The 26759-nt window shown below is 50.6% G+C and overlaps 1 protein-coding gene across 5 annotated transcripts in view; it reads right to left on the reverse strand.

The window, feature by feature from the left end:
- The window catches only part of Delta (neurogenic locus protein delta), a 281198-nt gene that overhangs the window by 42297 nt on the left and 212142 nt on the right, over nucleotides 1–26759 (reverse strand). For 3 of the 5 annotated variants that reach the window (XM_070527498.1, XM_070527496.1, XM_070527497.1), the window contains one exon: nucleotides 18521–18629. The exons of 1 other annotated variant lie outside the window; for it this stretch is intronic. The gene's annotated coding sequence lies outside the window, so the exon portion shown is untranslated. Of the gene's footprint in view, nucleotides 1–18520; nucleotides 18785–26759 lie in introns of those variants that run through there. One more of the 5 variants, XM_070527495.1, reaches the window with a different exon arrangement.

Below are 26759 nucleotides of genomic sequence, written 5' to 3' on the forward strand. Positions count from 1 at the left end.
GTTCGTTCGTTCGTTCGTTCGTTCGTTCGTTCGTTCGTTCGTTCGATTCGCTCGATCGACCGCGGTTTAAATAAATATAGAAGCACGGAAAACGGGTGAGCACGCGACCAAATCAGTGCGAAACCGATCTCCCGGACAGCACCGCGGGTGCCCCCAGCGACACCGGAAGAGAGAGTCTAGTCTGATCAGCCGGAAGTAAATTAGGATATGCGCGCTTTAAAGTGCGAGCCTCCTTCCCTCGTTCTTCCTCTCAGTTCCTCTTTTTTCGCTACGCACAATCACCCACATAACGGAAACAGAGGCAGAGGGAGGACACACACAGCAGATGGACCCTGGAGACTGCACACACTACAGCAGCAGAGGAGCACGGATCTGGCAGCTGGGCGCGGAGAAAGGGTTGTCTGACACGGCCCGACCAAGGCAGGCGCTCCCAATTACGAAGGCGCTCGGCGTTTAACGCGCTGTTACACGGCACGACCGTATTAGGCGGCAGCAGCAGCTTCAGCGGCTGTTAGCGCGACGAAATTTTGAAGCGAGCGGGGGAGGGGGGAGGATAGACGACTCCACCCCCAATTACGGGATCAAAGGGATGAGCCGCGCAGTCCACGGAAGACAGCACGCGACACCCGTCGAGATCACGTGATCGGGCGCGCGCGCGGGAGAGACAGAGCGGTCGCGGATTTGGATTGTTTTGGATTGTAAAACTTTATTTGTACTTTATTTCCGCGGTCGCGGAAAAAAAGGCGAGACAAGCGAGTTCGAGAGCGTCCGAGGATGGGGCAATCATCGGATAAAACCGAACGGGATCAGAAGCAGATGCCACTGCGGCGGATCAGTTGAAAGGCGTATATGGCGCTCGAACGGTTACATGCGGGCGGCGTGATTTCCCTACACGTATTGGATTTACCTCTTCCTTGCGCGCAGTTTCATAGCGGCCCAGCTATTATGCAATACATGCGGCGATAATGCGGTCGCGGTGGAAGAGAATGCGGAACTCAACGGCAATGCACTTATCCCGTCGGTATAGACGGACGCTTATGTCCTTTGAAATGGAAGGCACGATCACCGAATTTCGTATAGCTCAGCTGGCCAGACGTACGCCGCCCCGTACACATTCTGCCGCAACAGGCAGAACTGTACTTAACTGTTACCGTATGGTTGGTTGCATGCGTGCCCGCTGCGACAACGAGCTACCTCGAAACACGCCAGATGACAGGGGCTCCCAAGATGGTTCTCGGTTGAATCGAGGCAGTACGTACACGTATACGCGTGCATCGCAAGCTCAGAGAGCGACACGCGCCTTGATGCAGTTCCATGGGGGATACTGCACGTACATAAGCCCCGATGTGCGCCTCCGGATGAAGCGACAGTTTCAGAGTATGGTCTCTCTTTCCGGAGGCACGCCTGCTAGACCTCCCTGCTTTCCTTGCACGTTTGCATTATTATTATTATTATTATTATTATTATTATTATTATTATTATTATTATGTCAGCAAGTCTGCAATACTTGAAGGCCCTCGATATGGAGGGGAGGGCCTTGATCTAACGCAGGAAACAAAAGAAGGAGAAAAAAAAATCGGAAGATATGACGTCAGTATTCCTTTAAGACTATACTGGTAGTGCAAGTTTACCGCGGTTGCTGATAGACACCAGGCTGCATAGTTTGTAAGTGTAGTTATTAACTTGAATGGAGGGGTCCTCCAAACAAAAAGCGGTTGCGGCTATCCCTTGTTTCTGTCACATGAGGGGGCGGCGAGAGAGAGAGACGGGTAGCGACACACGTTACCACAGGGTGCTCGCAACATACAGGCTCTCCAAAACGGTTCGCAACAGATGAGCCGAATACAAAGGACCCGCTGCATTCGCGGGGTGCTGGCGGAGACGCGCCATGCCGGAGCGATGGTCATTGCGAAAGCAACCACGTGGGGGGGGGAGGGAGGGGGGAGAAGTATTCTGCAAGGTGTGCACTTAGTGGACGTGTCCCTTTCCTCTTCCGCTGAAGTTCTGATTGGCTGGTTCGGCGCACGCGCCAGAAGGAAACGGGCGCCCCAAGCCGATCACCATTTGAGCAGCAGACGAAATGGACATGTCCACAAGGTGGGTGGACACTTACAGAATACCTCCCAACCCACCTCCCAGCTTTTAAGGAAAGCGACCCAAGGAAGAAAAACACGCACAATCGCACAGCGCGCGATGGAAAGTTCCACTTAGAATGCGCGCGCGAACCAGTCTCTGTCGCGCGTGAGTCGAACTGTCAAAGGCAGCGCCTGCTGACTTACCACGCGGAATCCGTAAGCAAGGGGGGCATGCGTTGGCGGATGACGCGTCGAAAACATTGGCTCATCTGTGGTTGAGCACGCGACAGGCCGCACGGCTTTTTCGATTGCTGTTCCGGCCGTTCCCATCCAACACGAGATTCACGAGCGATTCTTATTGGCGGGGGGGGGGGGGGGGGGGGGGGGGAGGGGGGGGAGGAGAGACACGTGGGGTGATGTGCAGCACAGTAACTGTCTCTCACACACAGAGAGAGAGAGAGATCTTAACAGCGCTGCGCCAGCTGGGCAGTGGCGATACAAAGGGGTGGACACGAAATTCCGGGGCCTCACGCGGGCTCGGGGGAGTATCGGAAGAAGAGGTGATCCGGTTATTCCCGAAAAACGAGATTCTTTCGGCGCCGATCCACGGGGGGCCAGCGTATACGTTTGCGGACACACACATAACGGAACAGCAAGATGGGGAAACGCATTAGCGAAGAAAAAAAAATTTAATAAAAGAAATTACAGTTGCTCGACTTCTCTCTCGATCGTGCGCATGCGCCAATGGACGTCACGCCCCCCACGTCAGCGCCGATTGGGTGCGCCCGCACAAATAAGACAAACACTAAAATAACCAAAAAAAAAACTTTCTACGAGCGGCCGCAATGTCCAACGCACCCGAAGCGGTCCCGCAATATCCCGCTCACCTCAACGCGCCGGGAATTCAAAGAACGCAGCCCGTGAGCACCGAACGACGTCGACGGCGGTTGTGAATAACGGGTGTGGAACAACGTCGTCATACAGATGCAGTGTTTCCCAATTCTGGCCATCACCGAAACCCGTCTAGCACGGCCCGACGGGCAAGGAGGCAACGTTCGAGTATACTGGAACGCATTGTTGAAACGGCTGGATGGACGGATCTTAATAAGCTTCCGCCACGGAACTGGAAAGCCTGTAGTGTCACACCCACGCATCTCGTTACCTTCGCCGTTATCCTTTGCGCCGTCACTACTGCAGCCATCTCCCATTGCGTGCCCATCGGAGATTCATTCACCGTTCCTCTTCATTCAATCAGATATCGATTCATTCAAATTGGGCACCGCCATAGTCACGAGTATATTATCACTGTGCTCCGACTTTCCAGAGAGAAATTACACCGTTTACGACAACCTTTCAGACGTTAGGATGGATTAGTTGGCCGCGTTGGTTAAGCATGATCTGAAGCGAGAGCGCGACAACGACGGTGCACGAAGAAGGAACGCACACACACACACACACACCCAGAGGGCGCCGCTTCCAACAATGTTTAATCAGGAAAAACGCCAGGCACACACAGAGCGCCACGTGTTGGAAGTGGCGCGTTGCTTCTTCGTCCACCGTCCTTGTCGGGCCTTCGCTTCAGATCATGCTTTTCAGACAGGTCGGGTGCCTTAACTGCGTAAAAGCGAAAAAAAGCTATCGACGCGCAGGAAACGACCAGTTTCAGAGCCACAAAGCCGAGAATATAGACGTATACGCAGTGGCGTAGCTAGGTTGTCTGGCACCAGGGGCCCATAGGTCTTCTGTCACCCCCCTCTCCGGGTGTAGCCGGCGGAAAGAGGGGTGCCTTCAGACGTATATGACACCCCCCCCCCCCCCATCACTGGCCCCTTGCACCGGGGGCCCACGGCACCCCGGCCCCCCCTGTTGCTACGCCCCTGCGTATACGGTTCTCTAAACGCGTACAAACGCGGGCAGGAAGAGCTATAGAGCGACGAAATGTGACGAAGTGCCCATAGAAACACACACACGGGCTCCTTTCCGCTCGCGTGCATCCGCGTAATGCGTATTACGCAGAATGGCGCGTATACACACAGCACTGACCCGCGCCGGTATACACGCAAGCCCATCAAGCCCCGGGCTACGATAGGCGACAGCAGCCACGAGCCAGTCGTGTTCCGGTGACCTCGACCTCCCTGCCAGCTATATATATCATAAGAAGCCAATAAAACAGATACCAAGGACAACACCGGGGACATTGCTTGTATACTTACTAATTGAATTAATGAAATGCTAAATTAAAGAAAACGAAAGCGGACGAAAAAAACATCTTGCCGCAGGTGGGGAACGAACCCACGTCATCTCATTACGCGTGCAATATATCTATATAAATGTTCATCTGAACTCGACGCACCACACAACCTGCGCGTCTCCGCAGCTGTGTCGACTGTTTCCTTCCACCTGGCCACGAGGACATTGACTTCGGTGTGCCATCGCACGTAATGGTGATGCCTTCCTTGCACCGTTTCAGCTATTCAGAGATACTAAACTACTACCGAGGCATCAGACGAAAATACCCGCCCCCTCACAAACAACTAAACAGAGAAGACGCCGTAGCATGGCGACAGCTACAAACGGGAACATTCCCGTGCCTAAACATGCTAAGCAAGATCTACCCCACGCAGACGAGAGCAAGTGCCCATGGTGTGGAGACAAACCAACCCTATACCATACCACATGGGCTTGCCAGAAAAGAGAAGGGCTAGCCATAATAAAAAACCCGAGTGCGGAACAGTGGGAGAGGATGCTATCCAGCGACGTCCTGAAAGTCCAACAAGGACTAGTAAGGCGTGCACGCAGGGCAGCTACCCTCTGCGGAGCCCTGGACTAGGGGAACCGACCCTGGAGAGAAGATGGAAGACTCCAACTGATGCCGCAATAATCACTGCAAAATAGAGCAAATAAACGTTTTTCATCATCATCAGTGGTCACATCTCTCTATACAGCGGGCTCGCCGTCGCTCCAATCCAGGCGATGGTTTCACGACAGGAGTGCGCCCCCTACGGCCACGGCATTCAACCCAAACTCTTTCGCCGACCGCGCTGCAACCCCCCAGGACACCGCTGTGACTTGCCCTATACGGGCACCCAAATATTATACGCTCGTTCCTCTTCACGAGGAAACGCGACGTCTGTCTTCGCCTCCAAACGATCTCACTGATGAGCAAAAGAGGGCCTTTTAGTGCTGCTTCAAAAGCAAACTATCTTATTTAACGTGCACTCAAAACACTGTACATCGGATTGAAACCGACGGCAGCTACATTGTGCGCGGCCGCCCGTATACCGCGTGTCCTCCGCCGAGCGGAAAATCACCGAGCAAAACGTCGCAGACACGCCGGCCGTCATCAAGCTCTTGGTCGACCTCTGTGGTGCTAGCCCGGAGGAAGGACGGTCCTGCACGATTTTGCGTCGATCACAGAGCTGTGCGATCGCAGTCTGTGATCACAGATCACAGACTGCGGATCCGGATCATGAGACGGAAATAATCAGAAGAATAAGAATGGGCTGGGGTGCGTTTGGCAGGCATTCTCAGATCATGAACAGCAGGTTGCCATTATCCCTCAAGGGAAAAGTGTATAATAGCTGTGTCTTACCAGTACTCACCTACGGGGCAGAAACCTGAAGGCTTACGAAAAGGGTCCTGCTTAAATTGAGGACGACGCAACGAGCTATGGAAAGAAGAATGATAGCTGTAACGTTAAGGGATAAGAAAAGAGCAGATTGGGTGAGGGAACAAACGCGAATTAACGACATCTTAGTTGAAATGAAGAAAAAGAAATGGGCATGGGCAGGACATGTAATGAGGAGGGAAGATAACCGATGGTCATTAACGGTTACGGACTGGATTCCAAGGGAAGGGAAGCGTAGCAGGGGGCGGCAGAAAGTTAGGTGGGCGGATGAGACTAAGAAGTTTGCAGGGACGGCATGGCCACAATTAGCACATGACCGGGGTTGTTGGAGAAAAATGGGAGAGGCCTTTGCCCTGCAGTGGGCGTAATCAGGCTGATGATGATGATGATGACGACAGAGCGCTCGATAAGATCACGCGCGATAAGATACCCGATGCCACGAATCGACTATGCCCTTGGCTCCCTCGGTCCAGGATGCTGAACATTTCTCAAGCCTCGATCTTCGATCCGGGTTATTGGCAAACCTAAATACCTATGCACGAAGCGGAGAAGGAAAAGAACCACCTTTGCAACACACCAGACGGACTTTACGAATTCAACGTAATGCCCTTCGGGTTGCGTAACGCTCCGGCAACCTTTGAAGGTATGCTACAGACACAGTTCTAGGGGGCCTGAGCGTGGAAAACCTGTTTATTCCAAGGAGTGCCACTCTGACGTGATACAAGTTCGAAGAGAAACATCATGATGCCGACTCTCCCTTCACTCGCTGCCCCCTGCAGCTACCATCCATACGAGCACATCTCCGCATTGCACTTCGCGGGGCCACGTGAGTACACGTATTCGCTGACGTTGTCACCGCCAGCGCCTACCGTGGCGCTGCCCTCAAATCGTTACACTGTTTTCGCCTCTTATCAACCCGCCGACCAATACTGCCGCCGAATTATACGTCTATGCGGAACTTCAGGTCCGCCTGCATACTGCCAGGCTTCGTCGCCAACTGAAGCAGAACCGTGTGCCTCACCATTCTGACGGATACCGTTAGGTTCCTCTTCTTCCTCATTCGTTGCACACACCGGTCCCCGAAGCCTTCCACGAGGACCCCTCTGCTGGCCACATAGGATTCCCCAAAACCTACAACAGGATCGAGAACCGTTTCTTCAAGCCAGGCCTTTCTACCACTGTGGCTAAGTACGTCGCTTCTTGCACGCTTTGCCAACTGTGGAAGCGACCAACAACGCCTCTGCTACGACCCATACCGTGACCGGAGACACCTTTTCACATCGTTGGAATAGACACCTCTTCGGACCTCTTCCTATACCAGGCAGACAAGACACCGATGGATTGTGACTGTCGTCGACCATGGACCTTTACACTCTACGCGAAGACCGCTCCTCTAGGCTCAGGCTCTGCGTTAGACGTGGCCTACCTTCTTTCTGGAAGAAACTGTGCTATGTCGTGGAGAGCGCCTCGCGTGCCGTCGAGCTACACAGGCGAGGCTTTCTTTGTCGACAATCCTCGGGAGAAGTACTCGGAACCGCCGAACAGTTTGTAAGAATGCCGCCATCAGCTCACCCCGAACAAAATGGCTTGACAAGGCGATTTCATCGCACATTACAGCAGACGTGGCGGCTGCCTACATCTCACCAGACCACAACGACTGGGACACAATTCTCCCATTTGTGACGTTTGCGCGTAACGGCCCCTGTCCAACGAATTACTGCAGCTACTCCCCTTCCAGCCTCGTTTATACGGCCGTTCGTCGACATACCTCCCCTCGACGCCTCTTTCTCTGATGTCCCTGCGCTATGGCTCCTCGGCGACTGCGTGCGAACCATTCCTCTCGACACGCGAAGACGTGCTCGACTCACTGCGGAAGTCAGCCAGCAAGACCGCAAGCAGCGTTATACGACAGCTCAGGCCGCGAGTTTCCTTTCGTCTCGGAGACGTTGCTCACGGACGCCCGTTCGTACACCCGGCTTGTGTGACGAGTTCCCGTCGCGTTTCGTATATGCCCCTACGTGATTACGGAACGACCCTCCCCGGTGAACTATACCGGGCCAATCCCGTTTGAAGTTGCTTCTGACCGTCGTTATGCCGTGGTTCCGAGATTCTACTCGTTCCGCGCCTGAAAAATCTTCGGGCTTCCTTGCCAGAACGAACAGCCTAAGTTGCGAACGAAGTTGCGGTCGGGCTACGCGCTTCAGTCAAGCGGGGTGAAATTGTTGTTGTTGTGTGGGGCCGTGGCACATACCCACAGTGCGGGATTGTCCATGAATCGGGTGGTTAAATTAGGCGCATAAGAAAATAATAATAATAACAACACGAACTTAACCATTTGAACATTGGAGTTTTAAAAGTAAACGTTCTGTGTTTGGAGAAACAATAATCAGAACAAAAGCGGGCATAAAAATATGTTAATAATAGATAAGAACTAAAAGAAACCTATGGTGAGGAGCAGTGGCGTAGCTAGGTCATCTGGCACCCGGGGCCCTTAGCTCTTCTGTCACCCCCCCCCCCCCCCGGGTGTAGTCGAGCAAGGCGAGGATATCGACAATTTTCGGCTGTCTTCAGACGTATATGACTCCCCCCTTGCTGGCCCTGTGCACCCGGGGCCCACGCCCCCCCCCCCCCCCTTTGCTACGCCACTGGTGAGGAGGGAGATCGATCAGTCTAACATAGAGATCGATTCGTTCGAATGAATGAATGAATTGAATCGAATGAGGTCAATTTCGGATCGCCAAGCGAACATTTCTGTGACTGCACCCAGTAATGGAGGCTCCAAAAGATGGGATCACAGGCACATAGCGGGAGCGCGCCCTGTGGGTTTCACCTTCCTCATCTGTACATATACTCGTCATCACCTCTCGGGGACGTATAATAGTGGGGTGTCCCGCTCGCTTACCGTTCTCTCCTAACGTATACGGGGTGATGTTGTTTAGGTTTTGCGGATAAAAAAAAAATTCCTGTTGCGATAGCACAATTCTATTCCTTAGCTGAATTATTCAGACAGGTGGACACCACTTGCTCGAGAAATAAAAAAAGACATGTTCAACTAATTTTTAAAAAATCACTAATTGACTTCCTAATCAATTTCACGCCCAATATTGCAATTTACGAGTTGTATCCGGTGGGCTTGCAAGGCGTATCCACTTTGAATGAATTTACAGAGTGACGCCAGGTTGGAGATATGCGCTACCAAACTCGCCGTAAAAAAAAAAAAAAAGGCGCTGTTGTTCCACATAGTTTTCTTTAAACAAAACGTACTTGTATACGTTAAACAATAACAGTAACTGGAAAGCCCATGTATTTCGGCACACTTTGGGAAATAATATCTGGAAACTGCTGTCATCCTGGAAATTAACTTCAAGTCGATACATCTTGCATGGAAAGGCTACAATTCGTAAATTGCAGTGTGTGCCATAATGCAATCAATAAATTAATTATTTAGTGCATGCCTGTTAATCAGTTGAACATGTGTTTCGATTTCTCGTGTGTTAGTAATGTCCGCGTCTTCGTATAATCCAGCTTAAGGACAAGAATTACGCTATCTGACACAGACGAGCTTTAATAATCCTGGAACACTTAAAGATGATCACCCCGCACATAAAAAACATGCCGTTTTTGACACCCTGTAAGGACATCTCCGCTGCGGATATTTCAGTAAATCGTTAACTAAATGAGCAGTCACCATACTGGTCAACTTTTACTCATTCATCATTTGACTGTTTTTTATCGATGCCAATAACTACCCACGACCAGAAACGACTGTGAACAGGTACTTTCAACTTTTACTTGACGCAGCAAAGGGTGTTTGGGGCTTTGCGAGGGTATGCATACCGGCCTCTACCTAGGACATCCGCAACACACCAGCAAACGCACATTGGGTGCTCGCGCTCGCGCCGTATGCAGAACACACACATCTACGCACACGCCGTTACAGGCTTTCTCATTTCTCCGGGGCTGCCGTCGACTTTGGCGAAGTGATACAGAAAGACACCAGGGGACGCTGGGAGCGAGGAGGCAACCGCCCAGCCTCGGGGGCAAGATAGCCAGCCCACCCTTTCTTTTTTTTCATCCCGTGCCACCCGCAACAGCGAAAGACCGTCGCCGCCGCCACCCCAAGATGACAAGCAGCTGCCCACACACACATACACATACGCGCGAGCGAGACAGGCAACGGACTGGCGTGCGGCGCATGTCCACACGACGACGACGACGCCACCGTTATCGGTACACCACCGCTAACGACCTTCTTCTCTCCTCTCTATACAGCGCTGCCCTCTCTATCGCTGCCCTCTCTATCGCTCCCCCCCCCCCCTTCTTCCCTCCCTTCTGTATCGCGTAACTTTCGCGCAAACAGCTTTCAGCTGAATTTCGTCCGTCCACTCCTGCCGCCTGTCAAGGAGCAGTCCTCTATCTTTCTTACTTTGTTTTATTTTATTCTGTTCTTCAGTCCGCCGCCGAGGCGTTCGCCGCAGCAGCTGTACGCGCGGAGAACAGGTGTGATGCACCCGTTCTTGACACGGACACCGCTTCGTCGAGCGACAATTTTCTTTTCATATATACACTGCAACGCAGCGAATGACGGCTGGACGCGGAGTAGTCTCCACGAATGCGACAGATCGGCGACGCTGGCGGCCTTGCGCGTGGCTTGACACTAACGCGTCAATATTCGCTCGCAAAAGCGAAATGCTAGAGTAAAAAGCATACGCTCAGCTGAACGGATAAAAAAAAGTCAGCGGATTTCGGCAGTTCCTTCACAGCCCGCAACTGATTTACTGAGACAGGCAGCACACTCTCATTGCGGACACACCGCCATCCGCTGAAGGACAACCTCATTGCTGTGTGTGTGTGTGTGTGTGTGTGTGTGTGTGTGTGTGTGTTAAGTTATGGGGTTTTACGTGCCAAAACCACTTTCTGATTATGAGGCACGCCGTAGTGGAGGACTCTGGAAATTTTGACCACCTGGGGTTCTTTAACGTGCACCTAAATCTAAGTACAAGGGCGTTTTCGCATTTCGCCTCCATCGAAATGCGGCCGCCGTGGCCGGGATTCGATCCCGCGACCTCGTGCTCAGCAGCCCAACACCATAGCCACTGAGCAACCACGGCGTGTGTGTGTGTGTGTGTGTGTGTGTGTGTGTGTGTGTGTGTGTGTGTGTGTGTGTGTGTGTGTGTGTGTGTGTGTGTGTGTGTGTGTGTGTGTGTGTGTGTGTGTGTGTGTGTGTTTTGCGCAGAATAGAGTTTTCAGTTGTGGATGGCACAGCAAACCAATTACTAATGATTTAATTGCCACGCCAACTCCCCCGCTTTTTTTCATCCCCCCTCCTCACCCCGTTTCTTTCTCTACGAATGTTCTCTCCACGGCCACAAACAAACGTGAACAGGCAGCAATCTTCTCAGACGTTCAACTTCGTGTTCGGACTTTGCGGAGATCGAGCGCGGCTTGCTTTTGGCTCTTCGCCTCCGCTTTGTGACCACATCTGCCTGGGCCGAGTCAGCTGGGTGTGTACAAAGGAACATCATCATCATCATCAGCCTGGTTACGCCCACTGCAGGGCAAAGGCCTCTCCCATACTTCTCCAACTACCCCGGTCATGTACTAATTGTGGCCATGCCGTCCCTACAAACTTCTTAATCTCACCCGCCCACCTAACTTTCTGCCTCCCCCTGCTACGCTTCCCTTCCCTTGGAATCCAGTCCGTAACCCTTAATGACCATAGGTTATCTTCCCTCCTCATTACATGTCCTGCCCATGCCCATTTCTTTTTCTTGATTTCTAAGATGTCATTAACTCGCGTTTGTTCCCTCAGCCAATCAGCTCTTTTCTTATCCCTCAAAGTTACACCTAACATTCTTCTTTCCATAGCTCGTTGCGTCGTCCTCAATTTGAGTAGAACCCTTTTCGTAAGCTTCCAGGTTTCTGCCCCGTAGGTGAGCACTGGTAAGACACAGCTATTATACACTTTTCTCTTGAGGGATAATGGCGACCTGCTGTTCATGATCTGAGAATGCCTGCCAAACGCACCCCAGCCCATTCTTATTCTTCTGATTATTTCCGTCTCATGATCCGGGTCCGCAGTCACTACCTGCCCTAACTGCACAAAGGAACCGCGGGTGTACAAAGGGTGCTTGGTTCGTCTCCCGCCGGAGACCCTTACTTTAAATTAAGGGGGTCAGACCGACTCGTTGATGGAAAATAAATTAACTTTTCTATACAGCCCATTTTTTTCTTCTTTCTTCTTTTTGGGCAATTAAACACGAGGATAGCCGGAAACGACGACCCGATAACCGCATGAAATAAACTTTAATGTTACGCGCGTCAACCACCCCTGTTGGCCACTTCGGTGTGCGCCGTGCGGTAGCAATTAAGAGACGGTATTCAAGCACGGCTTCTCTAATCGCCCCTCTATATATAGTTTGAGCTGTGTCGTGTAGCCTAAAAAAAGAGAATGATAGCATTAAGGGTTTATAAAGGCGTTACCCACCGGACAGTCAAGCACCCTTAGGGATCTCATCATTTTAGGTCCCACCGGGAGGGCCGGAGCTTCATCACCTGACTCTGATAATCATCTTCCGGTTATTTCTGTTTCGTATCGTGGAACTGTTGTGCTATGTATACCACGTCCCTTTACTTATTGACAAATGTGCACCTTCCATTGGTCGCGTTGTCACTGCAGGACACTCGTGTAATGTTGACCTGTCCCATGCTGTCCTCGGAGAGCAGCCTGGCGCGACACAGGACACGACGCGGCGACATTTCCGGGACAGTCGCTCCAAAATTTAGGAACGGGTACGGTCTTGCGGCCTTGGGACCCTCTTCTGCATATCCTTCTTTTTGAGTCACGCTTTGAAAAAAAAATAATAAATGTTTGATTTGCTTCATTTGAAAAATATCCAGCTAACCGGGAGGCGCCAGCGAACGGAGGCGCGTGACTGAATCACTCGACAACAGGAAGCGCTGGAAGCATGAGACATAGAGAAAAAAATCACAAATTCAAATAAAAAAAAAACGCATCGAATAATCGGACGAAATCTCGTCTGGTCGGGAAGTAGATGCATATCTGACAGAGTTGACAAAATGCCGGCCGAAATACCGTTGTCGAAGTATAGCTGACGTTTCGGCTTGCACACGGAAGCCTTGTTCACTCGGAAATCCTTTTTTGCCATTTCGGCTTCCCTGTGGAAGCCGAAACGTCAAATTATCTGACAGCACCATTTTGGTCGGCGTTTTGTTTATTCTGTCCAACGTGAATTGAAACGAGTTCCGCAGTAAAGCACAAGGCGCAGCATTTTCTCTTATTTTTTTCTTACTTGACATACCTCCTCTGCGTTGAGTATTCCAGCGTAACCTTCGCGTAAAAACAGCGCCGCGTCTCTTTTCGCCGCCTTTTGCGTCTTCCCGAACTGCTTTAATCACGCTTCGGGAGGGCTTCCCCAACTCCCCATACACGCCGCCTCCAACATAATAAATTCCCCTCAAGGACGGCCGCGCTTCTCGCGTCCTCCTCTCCCCAGCCTCATCTCTGCTGACGCTACACAGCGCGCAAGGCTATTTCCTCGCGGACGCCGCATTTCATTCCGGGGGCGCATAAGAAATACCCTCCCCCGCCCCCTCCCCCACCCACAATGGCCGTCACCATTAACGGCGGACCACAATGCGTCCAGAAAGCATCGATGCTCGCCTCCGCTTCTCGATGACAGCAGACGCGTGCAGCGCGGAAGAAAACGCACACACACACACACGAAGGGAAAGAGGAAGCAGAAGGCATATGGCGTCATAGGGCGCACGAGCGCGCCTTTCTTATACTTCCCGCTTCGAGGAAGGAGGAAGCATATCGGCGCGCATCTTAGAGCGCCGCCGGCCACGCGCTCGCCCAAAAAGGTGCGGCACGCGCCGTCCCTTCACAAGCCAGCTCCGCCCCCCTCCTCTCCTCCCCCTGTCTCAATCTGTCCGAACAACAACAGAAGACTGCAGCCGTCGTCATCAAGAGCCGAAGTCCGAGCCGCGCGAAAAGCAGACGGCGGCCGGCGAAGATGCAGAAGCAGCAGCCGCGGAGCAGACGACGACGGATCCAATCTCCGTTCACTACGCTTTACTACGTTTACTACTACCACCGCATTTCCACTACCTCACGTCTGCTGCACGATCGCGCCCTCTCCCCCCCCAAGCCAGCAGCGCAGACCCCCTTCCTATTGTGCCGCCAGCGTCTCTACTTCTAACTCCAAGGAAGGAAGCAATGAAGGACCCGGGGCTTCACACCCTCGGGGCAGCACTTCTGTTCGAAACGTCGTCTGCTCAGCAGGCGCGCGCTCGCGCAGCCGTCGCCTGCTCGCCTCCTCCTCGGACACACTCCGTCGTCTGCTCGCAACGAAGGAGCGGCCGCGGAAAAGGCGGCAGCTGCAGAGCGAACCATATAACTCCCCTCCCCACCACCGGCCAACAACTTCCCGCTCGCTGTGCCACTTCCTCCATTCATCGGGAGGAGGGGGAAGGCTAAACAACACCTTAACCTTGCGCACACCCCTCTTTCTGTGCCCGGTGCGCCATTGCCACCCCTCACCGGAGGAAAGCAGCAGTGTTGTTCCTTCCTGTATCGCCCCCCCCCCCCCACTTCTTGTTCCTCGACGTCAGCTGTTCCGGCGAGGGCAAACCTGGGGGGGACCCCGAGTAGCAGAAGGCGCAGGCCAAGTGCAGCCAGCAGACGACGAACACTACGACGCTATCTCCTTGCTTCGTCTGTTTGTCGCTCTCTGTCGATCTCGCGTACAGGCACATGCGAGTACAGAGGCCAGCGCACCACGTGACGCCGCCGGGGATGGTTGCGATGGTGGTTCCTCATTCCGACACCCCGGCCCGGCTGCTTCGCAGCTCGAGGTCTCGACACGGGAGCGGTGCGTGTGTGCGCGCGCGTAGTGCGTGATAGTACAGCGCGAGCTCCCTCCCCCTTCTCCCCGAACCCGTGCAAAAACGGGACAGGAAACGGCACGTGTAAAATCGCGCGCGTGGAGGGAAGGTGTCCTCATTCTAGCGACGGGCCACGGCCTTTTAACTCATCCGAGAATGAGGCTACGCGACTGGATTAGCAGCCCCATGCGAACAATACAGAGCTACACACGCGCGCACACACACACACACACACACACACACACACACACACACACACACACACACACACACACACACACACACACACACACACATTTGTCGCTTGTTCTGTCGTTTGAGAGCACTCCCGGGTAGCGGTAATGAGGTAACGATAACGAATGTGAAAGTAAACCTATTGTGTAGGTTTTACAAGCCGAAATGGAAACAAAGTTGATTTCAAGAGACCACATCGGCTATGCACACACATGCGCACACGCCCCACGTAAAAGCGTTCAATGAAATTGAACGTTAAGTATAGGACACACACACACACACACACCTGTCAAGCTGTGAACATTAACATTCGTAAATGTGCTCACGCACACGATAAATGGAGGGGGTGGTGCCGGGGCGAAGGGATCAGCACGCACTTTTGTTTGCACGGGATACATACAAACTTTACGATCGACTTAAGTTCAGACGCAACACGTAAGAAGCAGCAAGCTAGACACAGCAAAGACTTAGAAGCAACGAAGTGGCTTCAGATCCCAGTGACTTTTTCAGCGATTTGGCGCTAGCAGATTTATGTTCGAATAAACTGGCCCGAAGCAAGCAGCCCTCTATTTATCAACTTACATGCCACAGACGGGCAGCGCATGTGCGGTGGCAATTTCTTTCCCCCTCGTATGCCTTACTGTTCTTTAATCTTGTTTGCCCCATACTTCAGCAACTTTAAAACATTTTCGCGAACGGAATCTAGTTTTCGTAAATATTGGCACGACATTTGGGGAAATGGTGGAAACGGCACAATTTCGTAAACGTTACGGCCAATTCGAGAGAGTTGGAAGGTACGGTTGCATATTAACGAACATGACATATTAGAATCTACCTAAAACGATTAATCCCCACCTTAAAAAAAAGGAAAGCAAAAAAAAAACTGCGCTGTATCAGCAGCTACTGCAAAGTGCATGTCACGACTTCACTAAAGGCATACTTACTGTGAATGGAGCACGAATCAATAGTCTTTGCTATTCGATTCGCTATAGTTCACCATACGGTTGAATATTAACGAACATGACATATTAGAATCTACCTAAAACAATTAATCCCCGCCTTAAAAAACAGAAAGCAAAAAAAAGAAAAATGCGCTTTATCAGCAGTTACTGCAAAGTGTATGTCATGACTTCACTAAAGGCATACTTACTGTGAATAGAGTACGAATCAATAGTCTTTGCTATTCGATTCGCTATAGTTCACCATTCAAAGGTGTCGAATATTGGTTCCTGTTTGAACGCTATACAAAAGCGATAATATCAGTTTTTGCAGTGTACACATGGGTAAAGAATTCTTCCGAACGATTTTGCTCAACACGCACCAGCTTCCGAGACGACGTGTGGAGATCACGTCTGCTTATAGCACCGGTGATAATTTATGAAACTGAGCTCGCGTTTTAATATTACGTTTTCGCGATGCTCTTGTGCTGCTTCAAGTGCGTTTTTAGACTTTCTTGTAGTTATTGAATAGCGTACAGGTAAGCATACGAAGTTGAGGTTTCCCACAACTTGCAGCGTACTTTCAACTTTATTACCACTTACACTAAGTGAGGAAGTCCACCCCCCCCCCCCCCGTCCCCATAGCTTCTTGGACTTTAAAACCTCCTACTGTGTTAATAATGGTGAGCGCTGTAGTACTCTAAATTTGGTACTGCAACGAGCAGAGCACTTCAAGTACGACGTGTGTATGCACGGTGACCAGCTGTTCATTCGTTTCATTAACGCCATTGTCATGGGCCACCAGCTGCAATCAATTTTTCCAGTCGTTCCTAATTTACATACAAGCTTTTCAGTTCACCTGACACCCAGTTTCGAGCGGATTATGCATCAAATAACGTAAATGCCTAAGCATCTATCGGCCCAAACGGACTCCACGCAACCTTAAATTTATATTTCAGCGAAATTTCACTTCCTCTATGGAAATCTGACAATATACGGCATTCGATTCCGAGACTTCACTATTCGAACATGTCTACCTCACTTTATACTTCCTCTCGTTGAAGATTCAAGAATCGCCTCACATAATTTTCTAAATTTCCACACAGGTAGGAGAAATCACTGGGTTCGGTGGCAAAATCTGGTGTTCTCTTTTATATCGGTACACCTAGCTAATAGCCTCAATGAACTTTTATTTTTCATTTTCTAAACTTCAATGCAGTAACCAGAACGTTAGAGTTTCGGAGCAATATCTGGCGTTTTTTTTTTTTTTAACACTGCCGCACCTTGTACAGCTGGCTATAGAGGCGGCACGGACGATTCGCGACGGCACCCCCAAGTTCGGCTTGCCCGCACGGCAGTGACCTGACCCGACCCTGCGCTCGGACCTCGGGTCGCAGATGGCGCGGGGTCCCGCCCGTCTGACCCACTGGGGCCACACCCCGCGTCGTAAAAAAAAAAAAAAAGAATAGCCGAAGCCAGCGGGGTGGCCACCACATCGCGACGGGGTCGAGAAATGGGGAGGATCACCGTATAGCGTGAGTCGACACTGTTAGGAGAAAAAAAAAAAAAAAAGAGGAGTCGGAATGGGACCCCGTCGTCTCCCTCTAGCAAAGTGCATCTTTTTTTTTCTTTTTCGGTCTTGTGTTTTCTTTGTTTTTTATTCCTTCCTTTTCAAGAACTGCGATAACATTGCGTGACCCAGCCAGCATGATCGGTGCTTCCATAGCCGACAGGTGCCAATGCAGAACACAATCGCGAAAGATCGACGTCAAATTGGAGTCAATCTTGCGCGAAGGTACCCCAATATGATCCCGGCGGAAACAGTCGTGACCTGTCATCTCTTCTCGGGTGACAGGGTGCCTAGGGAGCAACTACAATAATGGTTTAAAGGACGTCACGCAAGACGGTATCGCGTTGAGACAGCAAACATCGTTACTATATACCCGAACTAACCATCGCGTGTGCAAGGGCTTCCAGAAGTGCCGGGAGCCAACGTTAAGCGCCAAACATCGCTTCATCCGCGAACTAACGTGCCACAGTGCCGTAGCTATAAGCCGTAGTACAAAAGGGCGCCAGTTTCGTATTCGGCAAGGGACGCGCGAAGCGTCCACGCTCACGCCAACGATCCGCCGGCGACGAGCCGGTCGTTATCACAGTTCGCACGGCAAGCGCTTCGGGCGATCTTTCTCCGAGAGCGCGACACACGGCATCAGCCTAACGTACTGAGGCCTCTGCGAACCCACGGAAGGTCTTAAAAACGCCCCGTGCGCAAAAATAAAAGGCGAAAGAAAGAGTTGCTGCATACGGCTCATCGAGAGCGAAGGGCGGATAGCAAAATGCGGTAGCCCCGGAGGCGTGACGATAACTCGCAACAATTCAAGGCAATGGCTGAACTATAAACAAGCCACTAACTTGTCAACCACGCTGGTATCGTGCTCGGAAGGCATGCGAGAATTTTCGGAGACGAGGTGCGGCGGCGAATCGCGCCGATAAAGCCAATTCTCTGGCCGAGAAATGCAAACTTTAATACTAAGCCTAACGATCAAGGCAAACGGATGCGGCGGCTGCCGCAATCCAGACGACGAAAAACTATCGGCGGGTCCTCGCGACAGATTGTCGACGACTCTGCGACTCCTACACAGGTGCGCATGGTTTCAGAGCACGACACGCGCCACGCGACAACAACGGTCACACCTCGCGAAGTCAATTCAGCGAGAAAATAGTTATACAATACTCACGGCCACGAAGTCACGTTGAGCGCATCACCCCATCGCACACGACACACGATGCCGGCGCTGGCTGCGGCATCCTCGCACTAATCACCACAACACCGTGCACACCGTTGATCTGGATGGCAGATAATCCGGATTGCGAATCGATGAAACGGGCCAACACGCACCACGCACGCACACAATTAGCGGCAAAAACACTTCAAAACAATGGCCACACCGAAAGCTCGCGCTGGCGACTCTCCCGGCTGCGAACACCGGCTCCTCACAGGCCGCCCCGGGCCATGACGTCAGCTTACGTCACACCCAAGGAGCCATTCGGTAATCGCGCTCCTGCCGACTGGAGTAGCGCAAGAAGGTGAAACCGAACCTGGCGCCGTAAGGAGCCGCTACGGATAGACGATTACTCGCGCCTGTAAATTGCTGCATTTTTAACTGCAACGTCTACAGGTGCGCTTTTCAATGCTCATCGCTGCTGAATAGGAAGAGAGAACCCTCACAAAGGCTATTAGAGCTTGGTTTTAAGGTTCTTTTCGAAGCTTTATCACGCGAGCGTCAGTTAAAAAGTCGTAACAACGGTCTTTTACAAGCCAGCTGTGCAAGCCGTTCAATTATTACCGCAAGCTATGCCAGCGTTGAAGAACAAAACGCTAAGTCTGCCTGAGGCTGAGAAGTTTACCTTCACGCATTTGTGACAGTTGTATGCAAACGTGATTCCAGTGAAACAGATTTTTGGGCAGGATATGAGCTCTTGGATAGGAGTTCAGCTTGATCTTTGCTTAGAATTAATGCACTGTAGAAGACGAGTGGGCTTTTTTTGAGGAGCGAATAGTTCAAGTCGTCGGTGGGTGTTGCTTGCTGTGACTGCGGACTGCGTCGCGTGGTTGGTGTCATCACCTTGCTTCGTTTGTTTCTTTGGTTGCTTGCTTCCTTGCTTGCTCGCGTGCTTGCTTGCTTGTTTGTTTGTCTGTTTGTTTGTTTTGCTACCTTCCCGTCTGGTTTCTGTTATTTATGGTAGAAAAGAAACAAAGCCAGGGCTCCAACAGTCGCTGCTCTAGCTAATATCGTTCGTTCTCATAGTCTTCCGCGTTTGAAAGGACAAACAACGGTTTTCTTATTTTGTCCACGTAGCAGACGACCATCTCAGGCACAGCACTGCGCCGTCTGTTCGCTTTTGTTTTACGGCAAAGCCGCCTAGCGTCGCACCTCGTCCAAAACAACGAAACCGAAATCAGCAAAAGTTCCGAATCTTTAGCCACCTTGCATGTCTGGTTTTGTATTTTACACGTTCGTCTGGTTGATATCAAAGGTACTCAATCCACGTTTGTAAACATAATCCCGCATGATTGTGCATCTAAATTTAGCATAGAATAATAAAAGAAAACAGGTCGGTATAGGTGGTGGTGCCAGTGGCGGTGTCGTCTGGATGAAAAGATGCAAATCTTGATAGACGTCGAGTTTTGGCACCATCTATGTCCGTGACGTGTTTATGGCTTCCGCGTGCAAACTGTAAAAGCATAGCCTTAAAGATCTGCATATGCTCATCCAGAGGGCATCATCACGGGGGCGTGGATTTGGACACCACTGGGGAATATTTGCTTGCTGATCGGCTGGACTTCGGTAAACCAAAAGTAACTTCGCTAGGTTTTGAATATTTCTACAGGATTCGCCTTAGCAGCGATAGGGCCAGATTTGGCGTCAGTTATCGCAGTGTATTAGTCTGTCACAGTACACTGCACTTGTATGTATAAAAACCTGCGCCCGTTTAAAGCGTTACCATGGCAACTGTGTACCTCCTGAACAGACGACTACAGAGATTGCCTTTTGCGCTTCCAGGTAAAGTGCTGAGTCATCAGCGCGCTGCACTGCCTGGCTAAAAGGAGTTAACTGCGTCCCATTGTCTGCGGTTTTGTTGCTCGATGAGTGGAGTTTATCGTCAATCTTGCCTACCGCGGTTTTCACGTACAAAGCGTTGCTAGGGCGGTTGCTATGCGCGGCGCGCTCTCCCGCGCATTTGCGCGCGTCACCACCCGTGTCACCGCGCTCATGACGCAGCGAGTTCTTAAAATCGTTTCCGGATGAGGAATGGACATTTCAACAAGTTTGAATACGTGACGTCACAAAGTTGTGGCGGCACACCCGGTACATTCAACGCGGACGAAAAAGAAAATAATAGGAAAAAGAAGAATAGACCAGCTCTAACAATATATTTTTCGGAAGATGACGTTAGCAGACGTCAGCAGACGTCCTCAAAAAAGCCCACTCGTCTTCTACAGTACATTAATTCTAAGCAGAGATCAAGCTGAACTCCTATCCAAGAGCTCATATCCTGCCCAAAAATCTGTTTCACTGGAATCATGTTTGCATACAACTGTCACAAATGCGTGAAGGTAAACTTCTCAGCCTCAGGCAGACCTAGCGTTTTGTTCTTCAACGCTGGCATAGCGTGCGGTAATAATTGAACGGCTTGCACAGCTGGCTTGTAAAAGACCGTTGTTTCAAAACTTTTTTTCGCAACGACTGTTGCCCAAAGCGGGTAACAGTCTACGTAGTTGTCTCCGCTGTAGTAAGCGTACTGTGCCAACTTGTTTTAAAAAACAGAACATGTCTCTAAACTTGCTACAATGTGTGACGTCACGAAACTAAGGTGGCGCTGCCGCGGCAGTTAGTGCGAATATTTCATTCCATCTTTTTTTTAAATGAACCCTATACAGGTATAAATAGCTTTCTCTTTTTAGGTTGCTTTGCGGGGATTGTTGTTTTGAAGCGTCGAAGAGCGAATAAGCGTCGATGCTAGTGGCCTGCACTTAACTGTTGCCCTTACTACACCTGTTTGGCTACAAACATACGCAGCTTGTCTGTATAGATGTCCGAAACATCATGCTAGAGTTCTCAGTCGAGTCTTCGTGGCTTCCGCGCTGCACTCGGCCATCGCTTGAGCATGGCGTCTGGACAATCTGTCACGTAAGTTGACGACGCTTTAGCGTCACACGTCCTGCGTCGTAAGGTGTCCCTCACTAAGATGGCGTCGTTAACGAGCGCCATCTTAATGAGGGACACCTCCACCAGGGGTGGTATTCAGTAAGAGTCCGCTGAATGGCCTGTCCATTTCAGTGAACAGTCGACTTAGTGCATTCTCGACTGTGAGTCCCCACTCATATTGTGGGAGGAATGAGGTGCTTCGGGTGGAGGAAGTCTCTCTCCGGAGTGTAAACTGGGTCCGCAGCGACCTTTACACCAGCCACCGCCAGTACTTGGACTTGGCCGTATGAAAAGAACGTCAGCGTCCGAAGTGATGGTCTCAGTGATGTTGCCTAATTACAGAGAAGCTCCCGGCATCTTGTATATAGAACATGCTTCCCACGTGCCAGAACTCGCAAGGTATAAAGTGTGTGGCGTATATAATAAGCCCGCTGACGCAACCCGCATCCTACGTCGTCATTTTCCGCGGTTCCCCAAACCGCAACGACAACCTATCGTTTATAGTGTATAAGAACGTTTGCGGATTCGCGGTTTTTTTTCCGATCAACCTAAACCGGAAGGCAAACTCTCGGTATATCCCAGACGTGAGCTCGGTATACGGCGTAAACCAGCTGAAGCAACCAGCATTCCGCATCATCATTATCCGCGGTTCCCCAAACCGCAACGGCGACCAAACGTCTACAGTGTAGAAGCGCTTTCTTGCTTTCTGGATCATACCAATCTCAAAGACAAACACCCATCGCGTTTCCCAGACGCAAACATAAGTGCAATCTAAAAAAAAAAGTTTGCTTGAGCTCCACCGCGAAGGAATCCCCGTAGGTGATCGACGCGGAGGACAAAGAGCAAACACCTCCTCCCGGCAGGGTTCGGGATAAGGAACTTTTCGTCTGCGATCCAGACCGGAAGTGGATCCCGCGCCGCGGCTCGGGACAAAGCGGAAGCAGTGGAAAACCCCGTCTTCTCGCTTCCGCTCACGAAGACGCCATCTGGCCGCGGCCTTCTTCTCAACAACGTTTCCCTTTAGTTTACGACGACCGAACGCGTCCCCCAACCCACGAACTTCGCGTTACCTTTTTTTTTTAGGTGTATGTTTTTAAACTTCGAAATCTTTCTCTTTAAAATAGCCCTACGCTGCCTGGCTCTCGTAGAACGTTGCAGACGACGGCGTTCTAAAAGAAAGAAAAGCAGACGGGATGATTCAAGAGAATATGAGCAGACGATGCCGACGAAAAAGTACCAGACGAAAAAGATCTTTAAGAAAAGAAGAAAACCGAAAGCACCGCGAGAGGCTCGTAGCAGACGACGACGACAACATATGCGTAACAATAGAACGAAGCGTCCTTCATCTTGGCTTCTCCTCAAATACCACCACTGTTTGCTCATGGTCGCCCGCTGTGGCCGCCATCATTGTTCCATTTCTTCTCTTCTTTTTGTAGCGGTGTCAGTGCTTTTATTTCGATATCCGCGGTTTTGCGCCTCGAGAATGGAGGGCGGGTCTTCGTCGGAAATATGGGGCGATATATTTTCCGTCACGCGCGGTGGCGTCTTGGACGGGGAAATAAGAAAGCTCGTGGGTCCGCGAAGGAAACCAGGGTTGCTTGGCTGAGAGTCTGAGAGTTCTTCCATAAATGGGAGCGCGGGAGGCGCGGGTGAATTTCCCGTGTTTGCTCGGTGGTCTGCCCTCAAACTGCGGGTTGTTGGCTCAGCCGTGTCTACACTGTTGCGGCTTGCCGAACCTAAGAAGAAAATACCGGGAAGACGTTTGCGTTTCTTCTAATCTAGCGTAATCTAGCCTCGAAAGTGCATATGCGTTTCCGTGGTTGCATTAACGTCACGAGTTTGGTAGGAAACAAGGTGGTTGTGGGAGTCGGCGGTAAGCTTGGAGTTAAACGTCAGCCCCGAACGTTTGCCTTGCGGCTCAGCGCTGAGGAGGCGCTAGAATTTCCGTTGCTTGTTGGAATGCTCCTACGCACGTAGCTGTATTCGACGTTGTGCTTTAGGAAAGAAACATGACTAAGGTGAGGTCTTGAAGACGAAGCGAATTGCGCAGTATTTGAAGGGTCAAACTATGAGTGATGTTGTAGGGTAGCTTCCCTGCTCCGCGAATGTATTTCGGGATATTTAATTAGGAAGAAACGAACTATAGGAACAACAAATATACCTGGATTAACGCTATGGATGGGGGAATCGATACGCTTGAGGCTCTTGTGGACATTTTTATAACCTGTAATCCATAATGAATAAATCAATTTCAATTCAATTCAATCACGGAGTCTGCGGAGCACACTTGGAGAGGACGACTACCACCGTCGCAAGGTGCTACAGGATGAATGGACAGTGATCTCATCCTGCAGGATGATCTGCTCGTCTGCCGCGTCCTTTCACACGAAATCGCATCATGACCAACCAACTTGCCTGATGCGATGTTCACAGAAACCTTGCTCCAGCTACGTCTAGGTCACATTACTGTATGTCCACCTTACTAAGCGAGACCACGGATTGTGCTACAAATTGTGTCCGGCCGAATGCACTGTATGTGGCACTAACACCGTATGTGATTATGTGTTGTCTTGTCATCTGTGCGGTAGTGCCCACCCACACAGATAGTCTTATAATGTACATTCATTAGCTTTACTTCTTTTTTCTGTCATTTTTCGTACCTATCTTCCAATTCCCCAGTACAGGGTAGCCAACCGAAGATATCCTCTAATGAACCACCGTTTCCTTACTTTTATTCCTCTCGGTAATGGGCTTTTCCTTTTTCCTTCAACTGGTTATTTACGACGACGCACTTTCAGAATCATTTGTTAGTGCGTCCGCAACGGGATGGCGTGAGCATTTTGCGTTTTAAGCACCGTTTCGGTGTTACTGCCTTTCCATGCAACCAGCTGCGCTCCGAATTCGTTGTCGTAAACAACGCGGCGAACGAACTTCGTGTCAGGCGAAATATGCGAGCAGGGCCTCTGCGGCGATTGCGCGAGCGTCGCTGCATGCACGTGACTTCGTTTCAATCGTTGAAGGCCGCGCGCCACGACGCCTGCGCGGCAATCGTGGATATTAATGAAATGGCCAGCTGAACCGCGAACACACTGCAGTTGAGTTTAGGTAAACCCTCCATGGACATCCTTGTCTTCTGTCAGATAAAAAGAGATGCCGTCTGCTGCTCCTACAGCGCGTCGTCTGCTCGCGGGCGCGCACCCGTCGTCTGCAATGTCCTCGTGTTCCGCATCACCTGGCCGGGTGCGGTACTTTCCACGCACGTTTACTAGCGTCATGACCGCTCCATATGAGTGAGTAAAAAAAAAAAATTGAACCAGACGACTAAATAAAGGACAAACCTCGCAATTAACGATTCACGACGCCACCTAAAACAGAGAATGAAAAGAAGAAGAAAGAAGGCTCTCCAGCGGCGTAAAGACCTTGTTAAGATCCACCTGGAAAAAGAAGCAGACGACGCGTCTTGCGTACGTCGAAGTCGTCTGTTCCTGCGTTCTGTTTCGTTCCCTCCCGATCGCCGACTTCGCCTTCAGCGCGTCGCCGTGGCACGGCGCTAACGAAAGCAAAGTACACTACCGCGCGAGAGAGCTTCCCTCCGCTAAAGAGGCGCTGTTTATTTCGCAGTCACCTGCTCATGTACGGGCCCGCGGAGAAGCTGAAACGAGCGAGCGAATCAATACAATAAACAAAAAAGTGAAGGAAAACGTGAAACGGCACCCTCTGCACCGCGTAGCAGACGACTTCTAGGTCGCGTGGCAGCTTGCGCCCGCAGCAGACGACACAGCTGCCCACCGAGCCGGATAATTTCCCCGCCGATATATCGCCAGGGAGACTGTACTTATGGCGCTGCCGGGGCCTATCAGGTCTTTCAGCATCTTTGTGTTCGATAACAATGCAGATGCTCTTTTTCTGTAGCTCCTTTTGCAACAGACTCGGAGAACTGTGTAAGTTACGCTGACGTCGTATACTTTTTGAACAATGCGACAGACGCTGAGTAATTGAATTGGAAGAAGACATTCGGCCTTATCGCTTCTGCAGGTCACGTTCGATGACAGTGCAGACGCTCAGTTACCTGTTCCCGTAACACTGATTTTGACACACATGGGACTCTATCTGGAAAACCCTTGTCGGCATCATGAATGACGATTCGTATATAGGAATCGCCGATGAGGCCATAACAGACAATGATTAATTGAATCCCGTCAGGTCAACGCTGTCGGACCGTGAATGTCGGGTACGATAATATTGTATGCAAATTAAGTGACAATCACAAGATGTCCTGGTGCTCTTAGGAAACGCTCAATTTAACCATGAGATATGGCTGGCAGAGAGGCAGACGTTTCTGTTGGTGGCCGTCAGACCCCGTAAGAACGATATGTTATAACGGATAAGCGGGATAACTGCTCTTTTTGTTTTTGCATACTTCTTCTCGAATGTTCTACTCTACTTGTTTGAATTGCTTCTCAATCGTGTGAGATCCTGGCTCACAGTATGAAATTAGCGAAATAACAGCAACTTTCGCGATAATTTCGCCACAGTATTACGCAATGTTCTCGTATACGATGACCTACATGCGTTCACAGGCTGATTAACTCCTGACAGTGTCCTTTCTTGCATTTTGGCATTTATTCGCAAAGCACAAGCTATGCGGAATCTCCCTGTTTAAGCGTGTTACGCCTATCCAAGCTTATTTGGAGTGTCCGTAGATAGTCTATACGTACGTGTTACCAGAAATTGTGCATAGACAACCTGTGAACCTATGGCCCTGCACTTTCTCTCGACAATTGTCTCCAGGAAACACCACCTTCGGAAGTCTGCCGGCAAATAGACCAAAGGAAGTACAGACTTCATGATGACTTGTCCGTTTACGCGATGTAGACTTAATTCGGACGAAATAACAAGCCCATACGAAGGCGAAGAGACCAACTTGAAATCTATATATAGTAGGCTTGCTTGAAAAGCAAATTGTTTTTAATCGATTCGAATACGAATATTCGACAAAAAACACCTTCGAATACGAATCTAAAGTCGAATATATCCAATTTCCACACACAAAAAAGTGAAGTGAGAGGTTACGCGGAGTCTGTATCGGCAGCGAAATGTTTGTTTACGTTATTTTATGCGTGCAACACCGTTAACAACTGGATGTCAGGTCAAGCGAGAAGCTTGTAAATGAGATACAATTAAAAGTACGATCATATCTGGTTCATTATGACAATGAAAGTCAACAGTGCGCAGCCAAATGCACGTAATAAAGTGTATATCTCGA

This window comes from Dermacentor albipictus, chromosome 10, assembly GCF_038994185.2.
Source record: "Dermacentor albipictus isolate Rhodes 1998 colony chromosome 10, USDA_Dalb.pri_finalv2, whole genome shotgun sequence".
Lineage (NCBI taxonomy): Eukaryota > Metazoa > Arthropoda > Arachnida > Ixodida > Ixodidae > Dermacentor > Dermacentor albipictus.